This window comes from Diabrotica undecimpunctata, chromosome 4 (genome assembly GCF_040954645.1).
Source record: "Diabrotica undecimpunctata isolate CICGRU chromosome 4, icDiaUnde3, whole genome shotgun sequence".
NCBI classification, from domain to species: Eukaryota; Metazoa; Arthropoda; class Insecta; order Coleoptera; family Chrysomelidae; genus Diabrotica; species Diabrotica undecimpunctata.
The window spans coordinates 502476-523084 of record NC_092806.1 but is presented as its reverse complement, the minus strand read 5'-3'; positions in this window follow the sequence as shown (position 1 = coordinate 523084).

The window sequence follows — 20609 nt, the reverse complement described above, 5'->3', positions numbered from 1 at the left end:
TTTTTCAATCATGAACATGGAGAAACCATTTTTTCTTAGACTTGTTTTGACTTTGTGCATTTCTTCATTCTTATGGTCCTCATCTGCCATGGAACGGGAGAATAACCAACAACTTCCATTCCTAGATGTGTTAGTTATTAAGAAAGAAGATGGAAGCATAGGACATACAGTATACCGAAAACCAACCCATACTGACAGGTACTTACACGCAGACTCACACCATCATCCTGCACAATTAAATTCGGTAATAAAAACCTTAATAACAAGATCTGAGAAACTGGCAGATGAGGACCATAAGAATGAAGAAATGCACAAAGTCAAAACAAGTCTAAGAAAAAATGGTTTCTCCATGTTCATGATTGAAAAAGCACATAAATCCCGAAACAACAGCAAAGATCCAGAAAAAGAAGAAAAACCAGTCGGTAAAACTATCCTGCCCTATATAAAGGGTACGACAGACAAAATCAGCAGAGTTCTAAGAAAAAACAAAATAGAAACTATTTTTAACACCGACAGAAAAATAGCAACCATATTACCATCAGCAAAAACAAAAGTTGCATTAGAAAATCAAGGCGTATACAGGATCCCGTGTGAAGACTGCGATAAATCGTACATCGGACAAACAAATCGAAGGATACAGGTTAGACGCGAAGAACATCGAAACGCCATCGAAAGAAAAGAAAAAACTTCATCCCTAGCACAACATGTCATAAACACAGGACATAAAATAGACTTAAATGGAACAACAATGCTAGCCAACATCGAAAATAAGGCCAAACGTGTAATCAGAGAAGCCATAGAGATCGAAAAACATCCGAAAAATTTAAACACCAGAGATGATGCCCAAAGACTCCCAAATACGTGGAAAACAATTCTGCAGAAAAACGTAAAAATTAAAATAGCGAAGAAGACCACGCCCACTCTGCGCACAGGACCAATGACAAGAAGCGCAACAAGATATTTAAACTCAGCGTGCAGCGACCGAGAAATCAGTTCGCCTGTAACATCAAGACGAAGCAGAATCTGACTTGACAATGGCAAGTGTGACCTTGCCGAAACGTCGTCAAAACAATGGTTTTTCTAAAAACCAAAAATATTTAACGCGGAGTCAAACCCGGAAAACAACTGAAACCATATATATATATATATATATATATATACGGCTTTACTGGAAGCGGTGGCTGATATATTTTATAAAATGAATAAATATAAATATGATGATCTGATATAAATATGATGTTAACTGTAAGAAACTGATCACAAGTTTGAAAATCCCAGTCTGGAAATCTTCTCCATACTTAGTGAGTGAAGAAAGTAGTCTTCTCAGTGAAATTTGAATATCACATAGTAAGTAAGCATCTTGACAATCATGGGCGAAGTAGACTAAGATTCAGCCACTAGATCATTTCATGGATACTTGAAGGCTTTAGAAGAACCATCGGGTTATAGACCAACAAAATGTGTTCACAAACAAAAAACGGAATGAGTTTCTTCAACAAAAGAAATTCCAAAACCTATTAGACTTTCTACGTGTTACATTTTTTTATATTAATGTCAGTTATTCATATGAGGCTGTATTTTTAGTTTTCATAACTACCGCGCTCCCAAGTACGTTATTAGATATTTTAGCGGTAAATTGTATGCCTCCTATATTCGATCTTTTAAGATTACCGCAGACCGTAAGTCTTGGATAAACAATATATTTATAAAACTTCCAAATCTTATAAAATTCTGCTAAGAATATTGTTTAACGATTCGATCCTTAGGATCGCTAATGTCAGAAAAAAAAGCTCTTATAATGTATTGCACTTTTATTATTATTATATACATATTTCCGATAAACTAATCGACTACCTGTGAGGAAATTCCCAAGCAGCGTCGCTGTAAATTCCATATCGAAGTATTCTCCTAATGTGTACGCCTATTATCCGTTGGGCGCCCGTCCTCGAAGCTCCCACGGGATCCTGCTAGTTTCGTCGTCAACCAAGCTACCGCCGATCCATCCGGCTCGATTCTCCTTCAAATCTCTTGCGGGACTAGTATAAATACCGCAACATGTACTGCCTGCTGAAGGGTTTAGAAGTGTGTCGATCGGGGAAGATATGTATATATAATGTACGACTAACAAGACATATTGTTTCGTAAATGGATTTTCGTTCAACAGCTTTTAATAAAGGATATTAATATACACGTAGGTACTCCCAAGGCACAAGGATCAAACGCTACAATACTGAAAAACAAACATATCTGCAAATGTAGGGGTATCAATTTTTTTAACCATATTTAAGTCTACAGTAACTACACATGATTAATACTTAAAATAAATATTTAATAATAACATTAGAATTAATCTTTAAATACAAAAATTCCACGCCGAGATTGGCCATCAAAAGAGCGTATTAATCAAATCTAAAGTATTAACTTGTTTAAATTGTACTAGACAAATTACGGACATATTAATAAAGTATATAAATTGATATTTAAAATTGTTAGAATATAATAACACAAAAGAGTAAGTTTAAAATCTCAATTAATGATTTTTTTGAGATGGCTCTATAAGTTCTGGTATGTTATTCAGAAATAATTTTCGATAGTTCTGGTTGAGGTCGATTGGTCTTCCGAATACAGTGTTTATGAGTAATCTGTCCTCGTATTTGTCTGTATGCTTTTAAGTTCTCCAATTTCCCTCATTTTTTATCTCTGTTCTCTATAAAGCTCCATATTTCCTTTTGTAATCCATAAAAGTCATGTTCCAGATCTTTTAAGAAGCAGTCTCAGTAGTTGTTTTGGTTATTCTTACAAAACCTATATACTGTAAATTCTCTTATAGTTTCCATATAAATGTGGTGTCTTATTATTCATGTATTCCAGATATATGCTTTTTCATTTCTTTGCATTTTTTTTCCTTACCGAACTATAATGTTTTGCTGTGGAATTTCTTATTTGTATTAGTTTTTTTTTTAATTTATTGATAATTAACGTAAACTTAAATCTCCTTTCAAAATAGTTAAAGGCGCTATTACTAATCTAGTTATACAAAAAGGCAGTTTATATCAATTTGTTTGGTTTGTTTCATTTTCATGGCACATCCTAAAAATGTATTCTAGCCGAACGTCGTAATTTGTAAAACGAACTAATAAAGTGGCTTTATCAAATTTAAGGCAGCTTAATGACGTTGAAAACTCGGATTAAAATTATCGTTTAAAATTAATTATCGTAAAGCCAAGATATATGAATAATGATGAATTTAACGGGTAAGCTCCCCTTTTTCAGAGGCAATTAAAGCCCCGCTGGGGTAACTTCATACGACTCTTCTAATTGGTATACAAGTATTAAGAGTTTTAATTCGTAAATTATCACAACACTAAAAAGACACTTAAGAGAATTTATTAAAGGATTATATTTAGCTGCTGGTGTATTTTGCTATAAATTTCCTTATAGTGGGGTAAACACTAATAAATTATTAATAATAGTTTTTAATAAATAAAAATATTTATTCTCCCGTTCTAATATACGTTCGGGAGGTCTCTCATAATTATTACAATTAAACCCAAAGCTAAGATTAATATTATTGGAAAAATTAATATTAAAGTCAAATTAAAAAAAAAGATGACAGAACCAGTTGCCTTCGTTACCATCGACGGTCTAAATAGACCATTCCTCGTCTAAACAAGTGAACAGTGTACAAGTAAAGTGATCTGGGGGCTCAGCAGACTGAGGCCCCGGAAAAACTGTAAAAGACGTCAGATAAGAAGTCGAAAGCTCGGTTTACTCAAATTTTTCGCGTTTCAGGTGATCGAAAACCAGATGATTCTGAAATTAATTTTTCTAGTAATATTATTTTTAGCTTTAAGTTAATTTACAGAAATGTTTGCTACATCAGTGAAATTTGTAATTAAAACTGCAAATAAAATATTCATTTATTCAAACTATGTGAAAAAGTATTTTTGTTATTCGTCTAAGAAGTTTATTCAGTACACTGGAATATTAGACGTTTAGAGAGTTAATTCAAAATATTAAAACTCACATTAGTAAAGTACGAGTATTTTTCTTAGTTTTCTAAATATTGTAAAAAACAGAAAAACGAGTTATCTAGGACATATTTACAGAGGAGAAAAATACAACTTCCTACGACTTATAATGGAAGGGAAAGTGGAAGGAAGAGGAGGTCCGGGAAGAAGAAAATGCTCCTGGTTGAAGAATATAAGAGACTGGACAGGCATGGACACACATTCGATACTAAGAACAGTTGAGCTGTTCTTAGTAAGATAGAGAGCAGTTGGCTGTAGTTATAGCCAACCTTCAGTAATGGAGAAGGCACCTTAAGAAGAAGAGGCAAGATTGACGCAACTAAATTTGTTAAAGGTTTTTATCCAAGTCCACGCATTCTCCTCTGCTTATATTAAAACAATATATGTTACTAGTTTAACTAAGATCTTTGGTCTACATTATTTAGGAATATTTAATATATATGATTTCGTAGTAATTATGACTTCAAAGGGGGCCTTTCTATATTGACGGTGAAGATGGTGAGACATATTTTAAATGTAGATACATTCGTTTTATTCACCTTCACCATTGAATTAACAATCTAAGTGAGTTCTTTATCTGGTTCTATTGTCTAGTTTATATCCTTTCTCAACCCAATCCGTTTCGTAAGCAGATGCCCATCTAGGAAGATATTATAGGTCAATATAAGCGCTACTTATATATTTAGAAATCATCATCCATGCGGTACCCATCATTTAATTTATGATCTTATTCTGTTCTGATCTAACCATTATGTTGCTCGATATTTCTCGCAGTTTATACTAATCCCACCTCCCCTAGTATAAAGATACACAAAGGAGATGTTGTTAAAGTGCCCCTTAGAGTCTCAATAATTTAAAGAAAAGCAACTAAGGATGTATTTGCACCTTGCTTTATTTGAAGGTGACACTTTTGGTCATCAGATCTTATGCGTATGATATTTTTAGTTGGACCACTATGTTGTTCTGAAGTTATTCTCTTGTAGTATCTAAATACTACTATGTTGTAAATTCAATATACCATGTCTGGTTTTAAACCTCACAATTGTTGTATGAGCGCTTCTAGCTGCCGTTAAAATAATTACAGGTATCTTTACTATTTGATCTATTGACCAATGAATCTAGCATCAACAATTAATTTTACAGAGGGCTAAGATAAATACTCCATCCTCATAGTTCAGGACATAATGCCTATAGTTGCTATCTACACATCATTGATCAAATAACACCAGAGAGGAGACCCTCTGTCTCTGGTTACATGCACTGACACTGTATCCCCCAGTAACGTTGTGTACATCCCATTGATTTTCAGCATGCAGTCTGTTCACCTGCACCTTCTAATATACCTTAATATTGTATTCATTTATTACATTCACCTTAAACTTATACTGCACTCTATCGTTAAAACAAAGCAAATAAAAAAGCATCCATATTTTGTCTGAATATTGTAGTTCTTTGGCAAATATACCTACGTTTGAATACTACCTGAATGGTGTCATACTCACTCTTGTGCTGCCGGAATTTTATTTTATTCAGGCGTTTATTTTACCGGAAAAGTCAAAGCGGTGACGCTTTTATATTTTCGAGATAGTTTTAGTGTTTCACAAGCCATATTACGTTTTAATTGCGAGATAAAAGCGGCAATAAAATAGCAAAAACTGGATTTAATATGTAGCTGCTAAAATCGAAAAGATATTATGTATCAAAGATTGTGTTATACAGGTAATAAAATCACTTTAAGTAATGATTATTAATAATTGATAATAAATCAAGCAATAGTCATTTATAGTTCAACATCAATTAAGTTAAATTATGAAGTATAATAAAATATTACAGCTTAGGAATATTTTTTTTTCATTCATTCATAACTGTTGCTTCACTTCTTCTACTACACTTCTAGAAATATATATAAAATAAAATTATTCAAAAGAAACTGGCATGTTTCAAATACTAGCGAAACAAGACAGCGGAAAACAAGAACTGAATAACTACACGATCAGTAATTGTAATGCGAATAAAAGAAAACAACAAAATGAAAACAACATAAAGATGCCAAAATAGATGATAAATGGCTAATCCCTTTAATAAAGAAGTAGAAAAAGACTTTTGTCTTACTACTTTAAAACTCACTAATGCATACTATGACAGAACAAGCAGGCTATCCATAATACCGAAGTTTAAATGCAAAGTAACTAAAACGAAAAAACAACAATACCAAAACAAACAGCGCATTTGTTTCATTATGATTTAACTTACTTTAACAATGGATCAACAAACGTGGTTTCAAGAACAACAGTAAAACTAAAAAACTTTAAGCAACCATCAAACCTAGGCATCACATTATCTAGTTCGAACGGAAAGCTCGAAACTGAAGTGGAGATCAAGTGAATAGAACAAACAGAGCCACAGGCTGCCTGAATGAAACAATATAGAGAAATAAAAATATTAGGCAAGAAATGAAATGCAGAATTTACAAAACAGTCATCAGACCAATAATGACAAACGCGGCACAAACACGACCCGACACAGAGAGGACAAAAAGGATGTTAGAAACAGCAGATATAAAAACACTTGATGGTAAGACACTATGAGACAGAACTATAAGTACAGATATACGACGTAGATGCAAGGTGCAGAACATCGAGAACTGGGTAAGAAAGGGAAGAGTAGAATGGAACGATCATATTATAAGCCGAATGACAACAAATATAGTAGTAAAGACGGGAAGAGACGGTTCCCCAATAGGAGGACGATCAGTAGAAAGACCACGAAAACAATGAAACGACAACTTACTGGATACACATTGAATAACAGATAGAGTCATGTGTATACAAAAGGAGGAAAAAAAAGAAGAATAGCGTACATAATACAAATGTGTTAAGTTGTAATAACGGATAAATTTTGTTGGTGTATTAAAAGTGACTAAAAACAAAAACGGTAACAGCAATTATAAGAATAAAAGGCATGGCAGTTTGCCTGGGTGGAATTACTTTAACCCAGACTATTTTAAATTTTAGACTATTCCGTCAGGTGTGTTCATTCAAGGTACCAGAATAAATGAAATCATCATTAACTCCACCTGGGGCAATTGATGGTTGGATTAAGTTGTTCATTAGCTGTCATTGGAGGTTTCAAGACCAGAAGGGAATCTTCAGGCTAGGTTAGAACCCTATTTGAGTATACAGCAGTGCTTATAGAACTAAGCATGTTCTTTGGATAAAATGAACGGATCTACTGAAGATAACCAATGTAAATAACCGGGCAATGCATAAAAAGAGAATATGATAATAATAATAACTTAGAATATCAAATCCCTGAACATAAAAAGACAAAAACTCATTAAAAACTAACTTATAGACATAGGTACTATCCAAGAAACGAAAAAAAAAAGGAAAAATGCCCAACCATATTTGACAACTAGCCTCAGAGTACTAAAAGAAATTCGATCTGTGGATAGAGTCGCTATATTAATCAATATAAAATTAATCAATACAAAATAAAAGAAAAACATGTTAATACTATAAGAATATATGCACCAAAAAGAGACGAGTATCTTATTTTTCTTCAATGTTTGAATTACCAGCTTTGAGTAACCAGCTAGAAAAACGCTTCTTGATTGTACACCCCTCCAAAATCGTACACGTGTGGACATTACCCTCTGTGGCAATTGGAAGTAATCACAAATTCATAGCAGGGAAAATACGAATGATCAAGTCAATAGACAACAAGAACCGACGACCAGATTCCATTACAAACATACCAGTTAAAAACATCAAGACGACTAAAAAAATCGCTTATACGAAACTAAACTAACAGATCAAGCAAAAAACAGCAAAGGAATCACGATAAACAATTTTTAGGCCAATAGCTACATTTTAAAATAAAAAAGTGGATTATATCCGAGAAGTAATAGATACAATAATTAAAAAGGATTGTGAACTAGATATGAACTAATACGGAGATAAGATATCGTTCAATTTTAGAAGTCACAAAGTTTAAACTGACTGGAGCATTTAAATACAAAGGAATTAGAATCAGGACAAGAATCCGTTAACGTTGTTTTTATGATATAGAAAAGAATATGAAAGCCGTAAAAATCAGATATCGAAGAGGGAAAATAGACAACGGGTAACAACGAAAGAATATTTTAAGACAAATATGAGTGCTAACAGAAAAAGAAGAAGTAAAAGCATACATAAATTGCTGATTTTAGTTAATTCTAAAATTCCACCATTACCTTAATAAGTAATTCTAAAACAGACTTCAGCAGTGATATATCTTTAAAGTCCTTGTCTTGACTTCCTTAAGTGTCCAACCGCAATTTAAACACATCCGAACTATTTTAACGTTCTTATCCCTGGATTTAAAAAATAAACCAACTCCTTAATACCCTTATCAAAACCGGCCAAATACGCAGTAGAATTTCTTTATCCTTTAGTAATTCTCCATTCTCGTCCCTTCTTCTCGGGCCCTTTCAACATCGGCGCGTGCCGTTCTCACAAAGCCCTTTCAACCATCTCGCCACCATCTTGGGATTAGTTTCCAATCGCTTGTCGGTTGTTTTTATGAAGTGCGATTAATTGAACAGAGATAAGATGATAACACGAAATTACATTCCTGACAAAACAACGCATCGCGAAAGCCGGCTTGTCTAGTTTTGGCGGCAATATCGGCTTTGCTCACTTTCGGCGTGGAACTTGGAAAAGGGCCCCTGTTTGAAAAGGCAGCAAGTAGAAAATTACTGAAATGAGGGGGTTACTTTGTGAAAGAACCAAAACAATTTGGAAGTGGCTTAGAAACAATCTAAACAATTTTAAGTTTAGTTTCTTTTTTAGATTATTTCAGATCTTCTTATATTCATTCCATTAATTTATACATAAACAGCACACATATTATATTTTTTTATATACTTTCAAATATTTCTCAACATTATCAATTAGGTTTTCCATAGATCATTAAAAAAATCCTCATTTTCCAAACCTACCCATACAGACACTACCACTTTTACAGCAATTTTGCCGACATATACATACACCGAGCTATTTGGACCTAATGGTGCTTTTAAGTCACTTATGTTTGTGCCTTATCAATTAATATTTTTTGTTCAAAATTCATAATTTCGCACTTAATTTCACTCTCATTAAAATCAAATTTCAATCTGCATACCATCATAATTGTATCATTTTTTCCACACTGTATATTTATTCTGTAAAGAGAGGACGACCACGGAGAAGTTGGCGCAACGATATTGATGAAGCAATGGCGGCAAGAGACTTGGAAGAGGCAACTGCATATGACAGAAAAAGATGGAAATTGGGGGCGGAGAAGCGGCGACAGCCGTAATAAATCCGTTATTATATATATATTTATTCTGTAAATGTAAATTTCTTTACTATACATATATAACTTTTATCACATAGAGATTATTTATTTTAAACCAATTTACGATATACTCTTTAAACTAGCTAGTAGCCATCCACATAGGATTTTCATTTATTTAATTTCCGTTCTCCTTTATTCATTAGCATACAGACATAATTATTTTCAATAAGTAATAGTTTACCTTACCATCAATTTTATCACATTACACACTCTTACCCAAGTTGGTAACGTCATGGCTCAAATGCAGGATCAGACATTGACTCTATTCATGCAATTAACTTGTTTTTGTTAGTTAACAATTTTTACACACAATATTATCATTGGTTTATTATTTGAGTGGTCGCCAAAAATTAAGTTTTAAGTTTTCACTTCTTCCACGACCTAATCAGTCGGCTGTTTCCATTAGTTGGACAAAGTTGTCTCCTCTTTCGAGCAGGGAAGATGTGTTTCTTTCATGTTAAATCTGATAACATCGACCTAGTGTCATTAAGATATTAAAATTCATCATAATTTTGATGTATCGGCTATAGATCACTCGGCTAAAATGTCTAGGTTGCCTTGTTTTGCTGTTGCTGTTTTCTGTTTTAGTTCCTTTTAAAACATCTTCTACTTCTTTTATGTTTATCCCTTCAAGTTCTTGGTCTTCTATATCCATTCTTTCTTTAATTATTGTTTTTATTAAGTGTGTAGTTTACAAGAATAGGAAATGGTGCTGAAATAATATTGACTATCAAGAGAAGAAGGTCAGTTCTTAGGACGTGTGATGAGAGGGCAAAATTCGAGGAAAGCGAAATGTGTGAAGACGAATAATATCGTTTCTTAAGAACTTGAGGGTATGATTTGAATGCAGTAGTGTAGAACTATTTAGAGCGGCAGTCAACAAGGTCCGCATAGCCAACCTTCGATAGAAGATGGAACTTGAATGATTACATTTGTTTGTTTCCTCTCGGTTTCATAAATAGATTTTATAGCCTCTAGAATCGTCCATTATTCATTATATATTTTTCGTTTATTATATTTCCAAATTCTTTCTAGCTTGTCTCTTTTGCTTATTTTATTTTCTTCTTGACAATATTTGGAATTTTTTGTCTACTGTTCTTGATGTTGACGTTTCGTGTTGTTAAATTTTCAAAAAAAAATTTCAAACAATTTTTTTTCCGATTTTTCTTATTTTTGATCACGATACGTACTTCTACTGCGGACGATCTAAAAATGTTAATTTCTCATCCAATATCATTCGTTATCCTCTGTTTCCTAAAGAGATCATTTGTTTTATATTTTTATTTTTTTCTTATTCTTGGTCTTCTAATAGGGACTTACGAAATTTGACAGTTGGTAGCGGCCATATTATTGAAGCTACAGCTGACCATATTCACAGTGTGGTGGATAAATTTGAGTCCACTGGTTCAGTAAACAATCAATAAACAACCCAATATACACGATTTACCGAAAACATTGCTGCTGTCTATGCGAGACTATGCAGAAAAATCCGATACCGTCGATTTCACGTCGCTGGGTGATCTTGGACGCACGTGATTTTGGTCGGGTAGCGATTATATTTTTTTTTTCATATTTTTTTTTAATCGACTTTCTCCAGGTCATGACCGTTAACGGTGAGCGCTACAGGTCGATGATTACCAACTTCTTTTGGTCTGAATTGGGTAATAATGATACCAACGACATGTGATTTCATCAGGACGGCGCTACGTACTACACAGCTTATGCCACATTGGATATTCTCGTTTTGAGTTCGTTAGACTCTTTTTGCGGGTCTACTTGAATAACCTACTAACATTTGGTAGCTAATGGTCTGCGATTTTCCTCACTTTTTTTCTGTTATGGTTCGTTCTTCAATGTTCATCTCTTTCTAGGTATGTCGCTTTCTTTTAACTTTGTATTGCTTTTATTAAGCACTATATTCTCTTTTTCGTTGTGATTTTCTGTTTTTAATTGACAAGTTCTATTTCCAGGTTTTTGTATTTTTATTTCCTTTTGACGATAATGTGTATTTCTTTATTCATAATCTGCTTTACTGTGTACCCTGTAGCTGTTTCTAATATTGCCTTCTTTAGACTGAGTTGTTGTTAGTTCAGATCGTTTTATACGATACTTTTTAAACATTTCTTCTTTTTCCCAATTTCTTTCCCTCTTTTTTGCTATCCTTTGAACTATTCATTTCTATTTTATTTTATTTTTATTTATTTAGATTGTTTTTAAATTCATTAAAAATTTTAAGGCAGACTGCCTTAAAGTTCAGTTCAAGCGTTTTACGCACTCTGCCGCTAGACTATTAAAATTCAGCCCTCTTATTGTATATATATATATATACATATATAGTAAACTCTTAAATATTGGGGAAATCTGCAAGACCTCCAATATTTAAGAGTTTACTATTTATACATATATATATATATATATATATATATATATATATATATATATATATATATATATATATATATATATATATATATATATATTTGGTTTTTAATAATTGTCTCAAGGTTTCTAACGTGACGTTGGTTCTGTCTCTTTTTTCCCGTTATCGTTAATAGATAATTTAGTACCTGATCTATTTCCTAGACTGGTTTTGCGGCTAATTTTAAGTTTATTGATAATGATACATTTGTTTTAGTAATTATGAACTTACAGCTATACATATATACTATGAATTTTAAAATATAAAAAGGCGCATGAGGTATAAATTTAAGCTGATAGTGCTAAGTAATTAAAGACTGAAATTTACCTTTTTAGAAGTCTTTTCTACTATACTAAATCTCTTTTTAGGAATAAAATATCGTTCATATCCCCTTTTATCAACTTTTTATAAAAGATCTGCTAGCTCAACAATTTTTCTTGTCTTTATAAAATATTTTACCATTTTTCACAGCGCTATTCCAAATTTCACAAGAAAACGATATCGTTAAAATCAAAACAACCAGCCAACGGCCCCTATCCGCTAAGTCTTATCATACAGCCCTAACAAGAGTCAACCAATTCGACAAAGCTTCCCTAGCCCTTAGCCCGAACATCGTCATTTTCAAAGCGATATTTCCACCACCGGCTCGCACAAAGCCCTTAGATCGACTCCCTTTGCTGGCCCAAGTCCTTTGTACTTTGTCGCATCTCTGTACTACTGGCCCTTTAAGAATTTCCTCTTCCGATTATAAGAGGATATAAATCGGTTAGCCCGAAATGTATTGGAGCACAATCTGAACAGCACAATTTGATGAAAGTTTAATGATGGTTAATTATTTCTTTTTAATTGATAACGAAAATTCTCATTCAAACCATTTTCTGCTAATGATAACTGTTAGTGCTAATGATAACTGATAAAGCCCGCCACTAACGTTCCAACGACGCAGGACGATTTTGTCAAATGCAATTGCAGTACAATAATGTTGAAAATCAGATGGGAACACACATGTACCGATTTTGCAGTATGAGTTTTACTTTTAAATCAGAAACATGTCAGATAACGATATACTTTTTGCGGCTCCTGCTCTTTGTAAACGAAAAACTACAAGAAAAAAAAAATACAATTGGTTGCTAAAAAGACATACATACTGTCACGTACATTTATTAGAAGAACGGCGATTATATCCAGATAATTTTAATTTCCTTTTGAAACATGTTCGAAAATTATTAATTTTCTTTTTTACCAACTCTTAATTAGTATCCGCTTTCACGTCTTAAAATTTAACAACCAAAATATTTTAAATTTAGCACCCATTATAATTATGATGTCGATTTTATTTTCCAAAGACACTCTTGTTCTTTATAAATGTCAAGGAAATCTCTTAAAAACTTCTATCAAATCTTCTATTAAATTTACTATCCAACCAACTCTGTCGTACTGCTGCAGACTGACTTGTTTGTCTGCCGTCAAATCGCTTCGGTCGAATGGTGCACATACACGATCAAATAACGTTCAATTTTGTATTAATCGACAAAATAAATCGTACTGCGGCGTTGTAACGTGAGCGACGGACTTAACAAAGTCTCAAATCTCGAAGGCGTCAATTCTTTTAATATCGTCCGATTTAAATCTGATCTCATATATGAATGTAGTAAAAGTGATAGCACATACTAATATCACTTTGGTGTTCTTCGACAAATAACGATCATTACACAGTTTTGATAATCGACTCACCATTTGGCCATTCCCATTCTTCTATGTATTTTGGTTTTAGAAGAGCCTGCATTTCTAGTGTAGGATCCTGGATAATTGAAATTGTCAACCATTTCACACTGGTCCGAGGCTCCCATTGTTTCAAGTGAGCTTGAATAATCGACAATCATAATTTTTATTTTTTGTCTATTTATTCTGAGACCACATCTATTGTTTTCGGTAGCCATTAGCTGTAATAGGCTTGACATTTCTTATTCGGATGTATATGGTTATTAGAGTTGTTTCGTCTGTGTATCGAAGGCTTGCGATAGAGATACCAACATTCCATTTGACAAGTGCTTTTTTTATTATACATATATTCTTCATAGAAGTTGAAGATACTTGGTGATAGAATACATCCTTGTCGGATTCTCCTTGTGACTAAAAGGGAGTTTAGAATACATCCTTGTCGGTTGGATTTACGGTTTTTCAGTTATTACTTTGGATTGATTATTCTTTTATAGGCTATTCATTAGAGCTGACAGATGATCAGGAACTCCCATTTAGTATAGAATTTTCTACAAAATTTTCCAGTTTACACAGTCAAATATCTTTTGGTAATCCAGAAAGTAGATGATCATAGAAACTTTGCTTTCCCAAGCTCTTCAATGAATTGCGTCATATTGAGAATTTGCTCCCTGTGTCTTATCCTAAATAAAACTTGCTAATTCTTATGGTATTTGTCAATAGAACTATTTCTGAATGCGACATTTGATAATTTTCAATAGAATTTTACGTAGGTGTGAAATTAGAGAGATGGTTTGGTAGTTACTATATTTTTCAGGCATGTATGAATTTGAATGAACATCACAGTACACCAATCACTGGACAATTTGCCGATTCTCCATATCTGATTGCACTTTCAATTCTTGTTTATCATCCATCACTAAAAAGAAATATTATACGGAGTAAATCTAGATAAGTCGGATAGTAGGAATATCTCCCCAAAGCGTTACATTTTTGAGTCGATATGTTTAAGTTATTTTCTAGGTGTCAGAAACTTGCCCTTCTATCTTTTCCCTCAGTTACATATTATACATTCATTGTACACAATCCATCCATTGGATACATACATTTGTTGTATGAAAATGATTCAACCTAAATTAAGGCTTTCTATTAACAGTAATGATTGTACTAGTACATAAAATACAGCTCGTTTCACATAATCCTATCATTATGCCCTTAAACGTTAAATTTTATATTACACAATTAAGTAACAAACATCTGGTTAACGAAATGTTACAAGTATATAAAATCTGCAACTTTAAAACATTTATATTCTGTAAAGACTGAGTAAAGTGAAGATTTTACGAGATAACTTTTTTATTGGAAGCGTTAACTGCAACACTTTACACGATCATCAGAGTGTCATCTGTTCTATTAAACCGTCATAAATATCTTGCAATAAAGAACACTATATATATATATATATATATATATATATATATATATATATATATATATATATATATATATATATATATATATATATATATATATATATATTGTTATGTTTCTTCTTTCCCAACCAAAGAAAAATAAATAAAAAGATCCATCGAAATAAAATTTCAAGATATCAATATAGACAAATTGTATATTGTAATTTAAGATAAGATTTAGTGTAGATAAGAATAGAAATTTGTTTGGCAAACGACCTGTTTCCGTTGCAAACAAAATTATCAAAAAACCTTTGTTTAGAATTAGAAGACATTTTACCTGTAAGTTAATCTCTTCATTGTTTGTAGAGTCGAGTATTAAATGACCATATTCTAATCTTTTGAAATATGTATAAATGATGTATTGAAAAAAACCAATTTTAAAGTAAGCTATTTAGTTTTCTCCGAAACCGAAATTAGGCTATTCCAATATCATAGTAAACACAATTTAAGCTTTTTGATTGGACGGTCGTTTTTAAATGGGAATTTGGGAGTCGATGATGAGACAGGAGAAGTCAGTCATATTTTGGTCATCGAAAGGAAACAGTCGTGTGTCTCAAGATAGGGTGTGGTTCGTGAGTTTGGATACCGGCGTAACGAAAAGAAGTGAATAGTTTGAAGAAGGAGATAACAAGTAGATTAAAAGAGGTCCTTGTATCTACCGTGGGCATTTTATAAAGTATATGTGAAAGTATTCTTACGGCATCAAGTTGACAAAAGGAGGTCCTGGTGTCATAAATAAGTAGCGGAGTTTGGAGAAGTGAATCAGGTGTTTTTTGTGTAGTCTGAAGGAGGTTTGCAGAGACGTAAAGAAAGAGCCGAGGTGCCAAAGAGGGGAGATCACATCTTTGAGGAGACTGGACTTTTCTGGGTATGTTCCAACATACAACTCAAGAAGAAAATAAACTGTAAGTGTTTGTACAATTGAATTTTATATCTGTGAAGGATCGCGTCGACATCATGGTCATTAGCATTCAAATTTATGAACTGAGGTTTTGTTAGGCTAATCAAAAGTTTAAAGTTTTGTGGTTTCTTTTTTTCAAGTAAAGAAAATTTTAAGTAAAATTGGTTTTTCACGTAATATAAATGTATGTAGCTTTATAATCTTATTATCATAATAATTTGATTTATTTTCTTGTATGCTGATTGATAAGATAACGACAGAATTTAATAATTGTTTTATTCGTTCATATAAAATAAAGAAACGTAAATCTTTGTAATATAATATATTTGTATTATTATCCTTTCTTCTCTGCCCGATAAAAGACAACTAGAAAATCTTTTGAATCCATCGAACACAGGTAATATAAGGATTATTTTACTTTTGATAACAGATAAGTTATAATTTTTTATTGGCTCAATAAACTAAGTTTGAACTCAAAATAAACAATCATAATAATATTATATATATATATATATATATATATATATATATATATATATATATATATATATATATATATATATATAAACAACACAGTTGATTAGGGTTGCAGTCAGAAAATTGGCCGGGATGTTAATGACACACTCTTGTGACTTTTTGTCTAGCTTTCGGAATGGCTTTATTCCTTTTTCAAGACACTGTAATAAGAAAAAAAAAATGTAAATATTTATAAAATATCACAAATTTTCAGTGCAACTTACTAGTCGTTGAGATTATTTATAAAAGGATAGACACTCAACATTATTAACACACATATAAAATATAAAATAGTGGACAAAATACATTTTAAAATTCTTTAAAATTTAGGTACAGATAGTAAAAATTTAGTTAGTCATCTTTTACTGGTGTGTTTTAACTCTGACACATAGAGAACAAATGATTAAAAAGTAATTAGGTGTACTTAATATTAAATTTCTTTTTAAGAAATACTAGAGGCCCATCTTAGGTGATTTTAATTTTTAAACCTGTCTTAATGGTATGCAACATGTTATGCATATAAGTGTAATTTGTGTGGGTACAGGTAGATATTAATTTTATTTTGGATGTTTTTCCAGTAAGTAACAATAAATGTTGCTCAGTTTATCTATGTCATAGATATAATATGATTTTTAATTTCGTAAAGCCTGAAACACACTCTGGCCAAAAACCATTAAGCTCATTTTATTGTCTTACGTTGACCCAGTTGATAATAGGAAAAACAAAAAAGTGAAAACCGAAAGAAGTAAAAATATAATTCCATTAAATTTTATCGCCCGAGAAATTTCGCACGAGCAGGAATTTTTGTAATTTAAAGCTATATATACGTATATTAACTCCATTTTTACATTTTCCAAGGTAGAGACCGGCCTCGCGAAGGATAATTACTTTAGGTCCATAAAGTCCGTCCGTTTCCCAACGGAAAAGCGGCTGTTATTTTTCTGTGGGCATTTATTATAATGGTCTGCTATGGGCGATTCTATTCATTATTTGTCACTGAGTAGAATATGCAACGTTTTGTGGAAAGCACAGATAAGGCAATAACAAAATAAAGAAACCGTACTCATTAAAAATAAATTAGGTTTTATTCGTGTTGCTTAAATAATTAACTTTATTGAATAAGTGTCGTCTCTGTAATAAAAGTCTGACTAATATCCGCTTATCCCGACGAATAAATCAGAGTTTGCATGGTAACCTTCTCAGAAACTTATTATGTGAGCTTCTTAAGTTTGTCACGTTTGAGGATATCCAGTATATGCATTTTTATGTAAGTACAGCAGTATTTCTATCAAACTTTATGTGAAAGATAGCCTAAATGAAAAATAATTAGTGCTATCTGGTTTAAAGAAAATTACTGTGAAACTAAAAATTAAGTGCACCAGGCACACCAAAGGCTGTCATACAAACTGTCTTTTAGACGAATTGATTTATTCATCTCTATTGTATTATCATCTCAATCCACTGTATGTCAACTATTGATTTTGTATGAGCAGAATTAAACTAAAGTGTCGGGCAAAATCAAAACGACGAACCATACAAGTCAAGAATAAACAAGCAGAGCCCTGGCAGATTTATTAAATATATCTACTTTTAATTGTATAAGATTGGGATCGCAGAAACCAGAAATCAGACACTATGTAAAACTTTGATAAATAACATCAGTACTAGACAAGTGGTAATCAAAAACATATGGCTAATGTGTAGACAAACTCACAAATTATTAATTATTCAACGTGCTATAGTGACTTTTCTATAATATACCGTAGTACCATAAATATAAGAATTAATAAGAAGAAAAGCTCTCTACAGTGCCATCCAGTGATCTCATAGACTTTTTAATGTGCCAACAACTTTGGTAAAACTAAATAATGCAAATAAACTGGTATTGAATGACTCTCCAATTCTGTTAGCTATAAGTGAATATATTGTCACTGAAGTTAAACCCAAACTAACAAACTGAACAAGCTTTCAATCTGAAGTTAATGAGAAAAGTAAATTAAATAGAAATTTTGAATAAAATCCTTTATAAAAAGGTATATAAAAAACCCAGTTGGGCTATGTTAAATTGGCAAAACGTTTTCGGAATAAGTATTCCATCATCAGTACCAAGTTGATGATGATGATGGAATACTTATTCCGAAAACGTTTTGCCAATTTAACATAGCCCAACTGGGTTTTTTATATACCTTTTTATAAAGGATTTTATTCAAAATTTTTAATATATGGTATACAGCCAAACACAGGAACTTAGTTTCCTTGTGGATTTTAAATTAAATAGGTTTATCTAAATGATAGAATAATTGGACCCAGAGAGTGAGCTTTATACGGCTACATGGCACCATACATCCTCAATTCAGTAGGAAAATCAGTACGAAATATCTACGTCAAAGTATATATAAGGAGAGGTAATAATTCAGAAAGCAATAAAAGATCGGAAAGTATGACAAAAGACGTAAGCAGCGAAAACTAAAAATAAGCTTAATAGACTTATTACACAACCAACTACAACCAATTACACAACCACTACAAAGAGAAATCACTAAAATTGAAATCAGTCGTATTACAATAAAGTCTGTTAGTAAGTACCTGAGTCAAATGGCCGACGATGATCCACTAATTACACCCGTTAGAATGATATCAAAATTATAAATAAGTCGATTCATCATATACCCTCTTTAAATAAAGGACAGGGGACATAACTTACTTATTCTGAGAACATACTATTGATTACTACGTCAGAACTAAAATAAGTTTTGACATTAATCAAGAGCAACATAAATTCAAAAACAACACCGGATTTAACTTGATCCGTGAATTATTGGAAGAGTTCTTGGGAAAGGCATAGTAAAATACGGTTTTGAAACATGTGAGATCTGTGGCAGACATTTGGGGCTATATAAAAAGGCAATTATAGATATATAGAAAAGATCCAGAATCGAATACTAAGGACTGTTGTAGGTACCTCTTGGTATTGTCGAAACAACGAAAAAGTTAAGTTTATCCTGAATAAAATTTAGACAGTTACCAAAAGACATAAAAATAGTCCACAAACATCCCAATATTGAAGTGCTCCAGCTTCTTGACAACCAACCCCAGATCAGAAGGCTCAAAAAAACTAAACCGTTTGAACTGGTGAACAGTTCATTGTAGCCACAACAAAAAAAGTGAGCCATTTAGGTTCACTTTTTGTGTAAAAAACTACAATTGACCACATATGATATCTAGATTACAAACTTTCTTTTAGGAGTAACAGTCTTATAGGTTAGGTGCATTGATAATACAAAAACTTTTGCATAATTGATAAAAACGTTGTAGCTAATATAATAAATTAATTAATAGTTTTGTGTCTTTTATTAATAATATTAAACTAATCACTTCTTTTTTTTTCAGGTAAGAGCAGCTATAACTACTACAAACAATGTTCGTTGGTAAGTCATCATACTTGTTATAAAATTAGAACGAAATCTTGATTTGTTGTGAACTTTAACAATTTAAAACAGTTTTGTTTCCCATTTCTTCTCTATATTTTCTTCTTTTCAATATCTTCTCTAATATTTAAAAAATAATGTGATTCAGTGCCCTTCGATTTCAGTATAATTTAATATTAGAAACTGTTTAAAAAGCAAAGTAAAGAAACTGTTACCGTTAGATCATCGGGTATCAAATAGAACAAGGCATGCTCCTCCTCAAAATCTATCGATTCCATCGCTTTTCTAATTCCTTCATTTCATTAGGGTAAAGATCTACCTTATTTTCTTCTTTTAGGGGGCTTAAAACTGTGAGGTTTTTGGGGCTATCGTTCGTCAGGCATTCTCAATAGGTGTCCAAACCATTTTAAACCTCTTCTTTCTATTCTATCAATGACCGTTTCTGTAGCATTTATGTTATTTCTTATAAATCCGTTGGTCTTCCTTTCCAGCCTTTATGTTCTAGCACTTCTTCTCATATAATCCATTTCAACTGCCAACAATCTTCTCTTCAGGTCTGCATTAATTCTCCATACTTCAGAGTCAGAGTATTTATACTCCAACAATTAACAAAAAGAAGAATAGCGGTTGGTACCGAAGTACATCTAGCCTTCATCGACCTAGAAAAGGCATATGATACAGTTCCAAGACTTAAATTATGGCAAGCTTTACAACAACTCGGCAGTAGTCCATACCTTTTAGGAA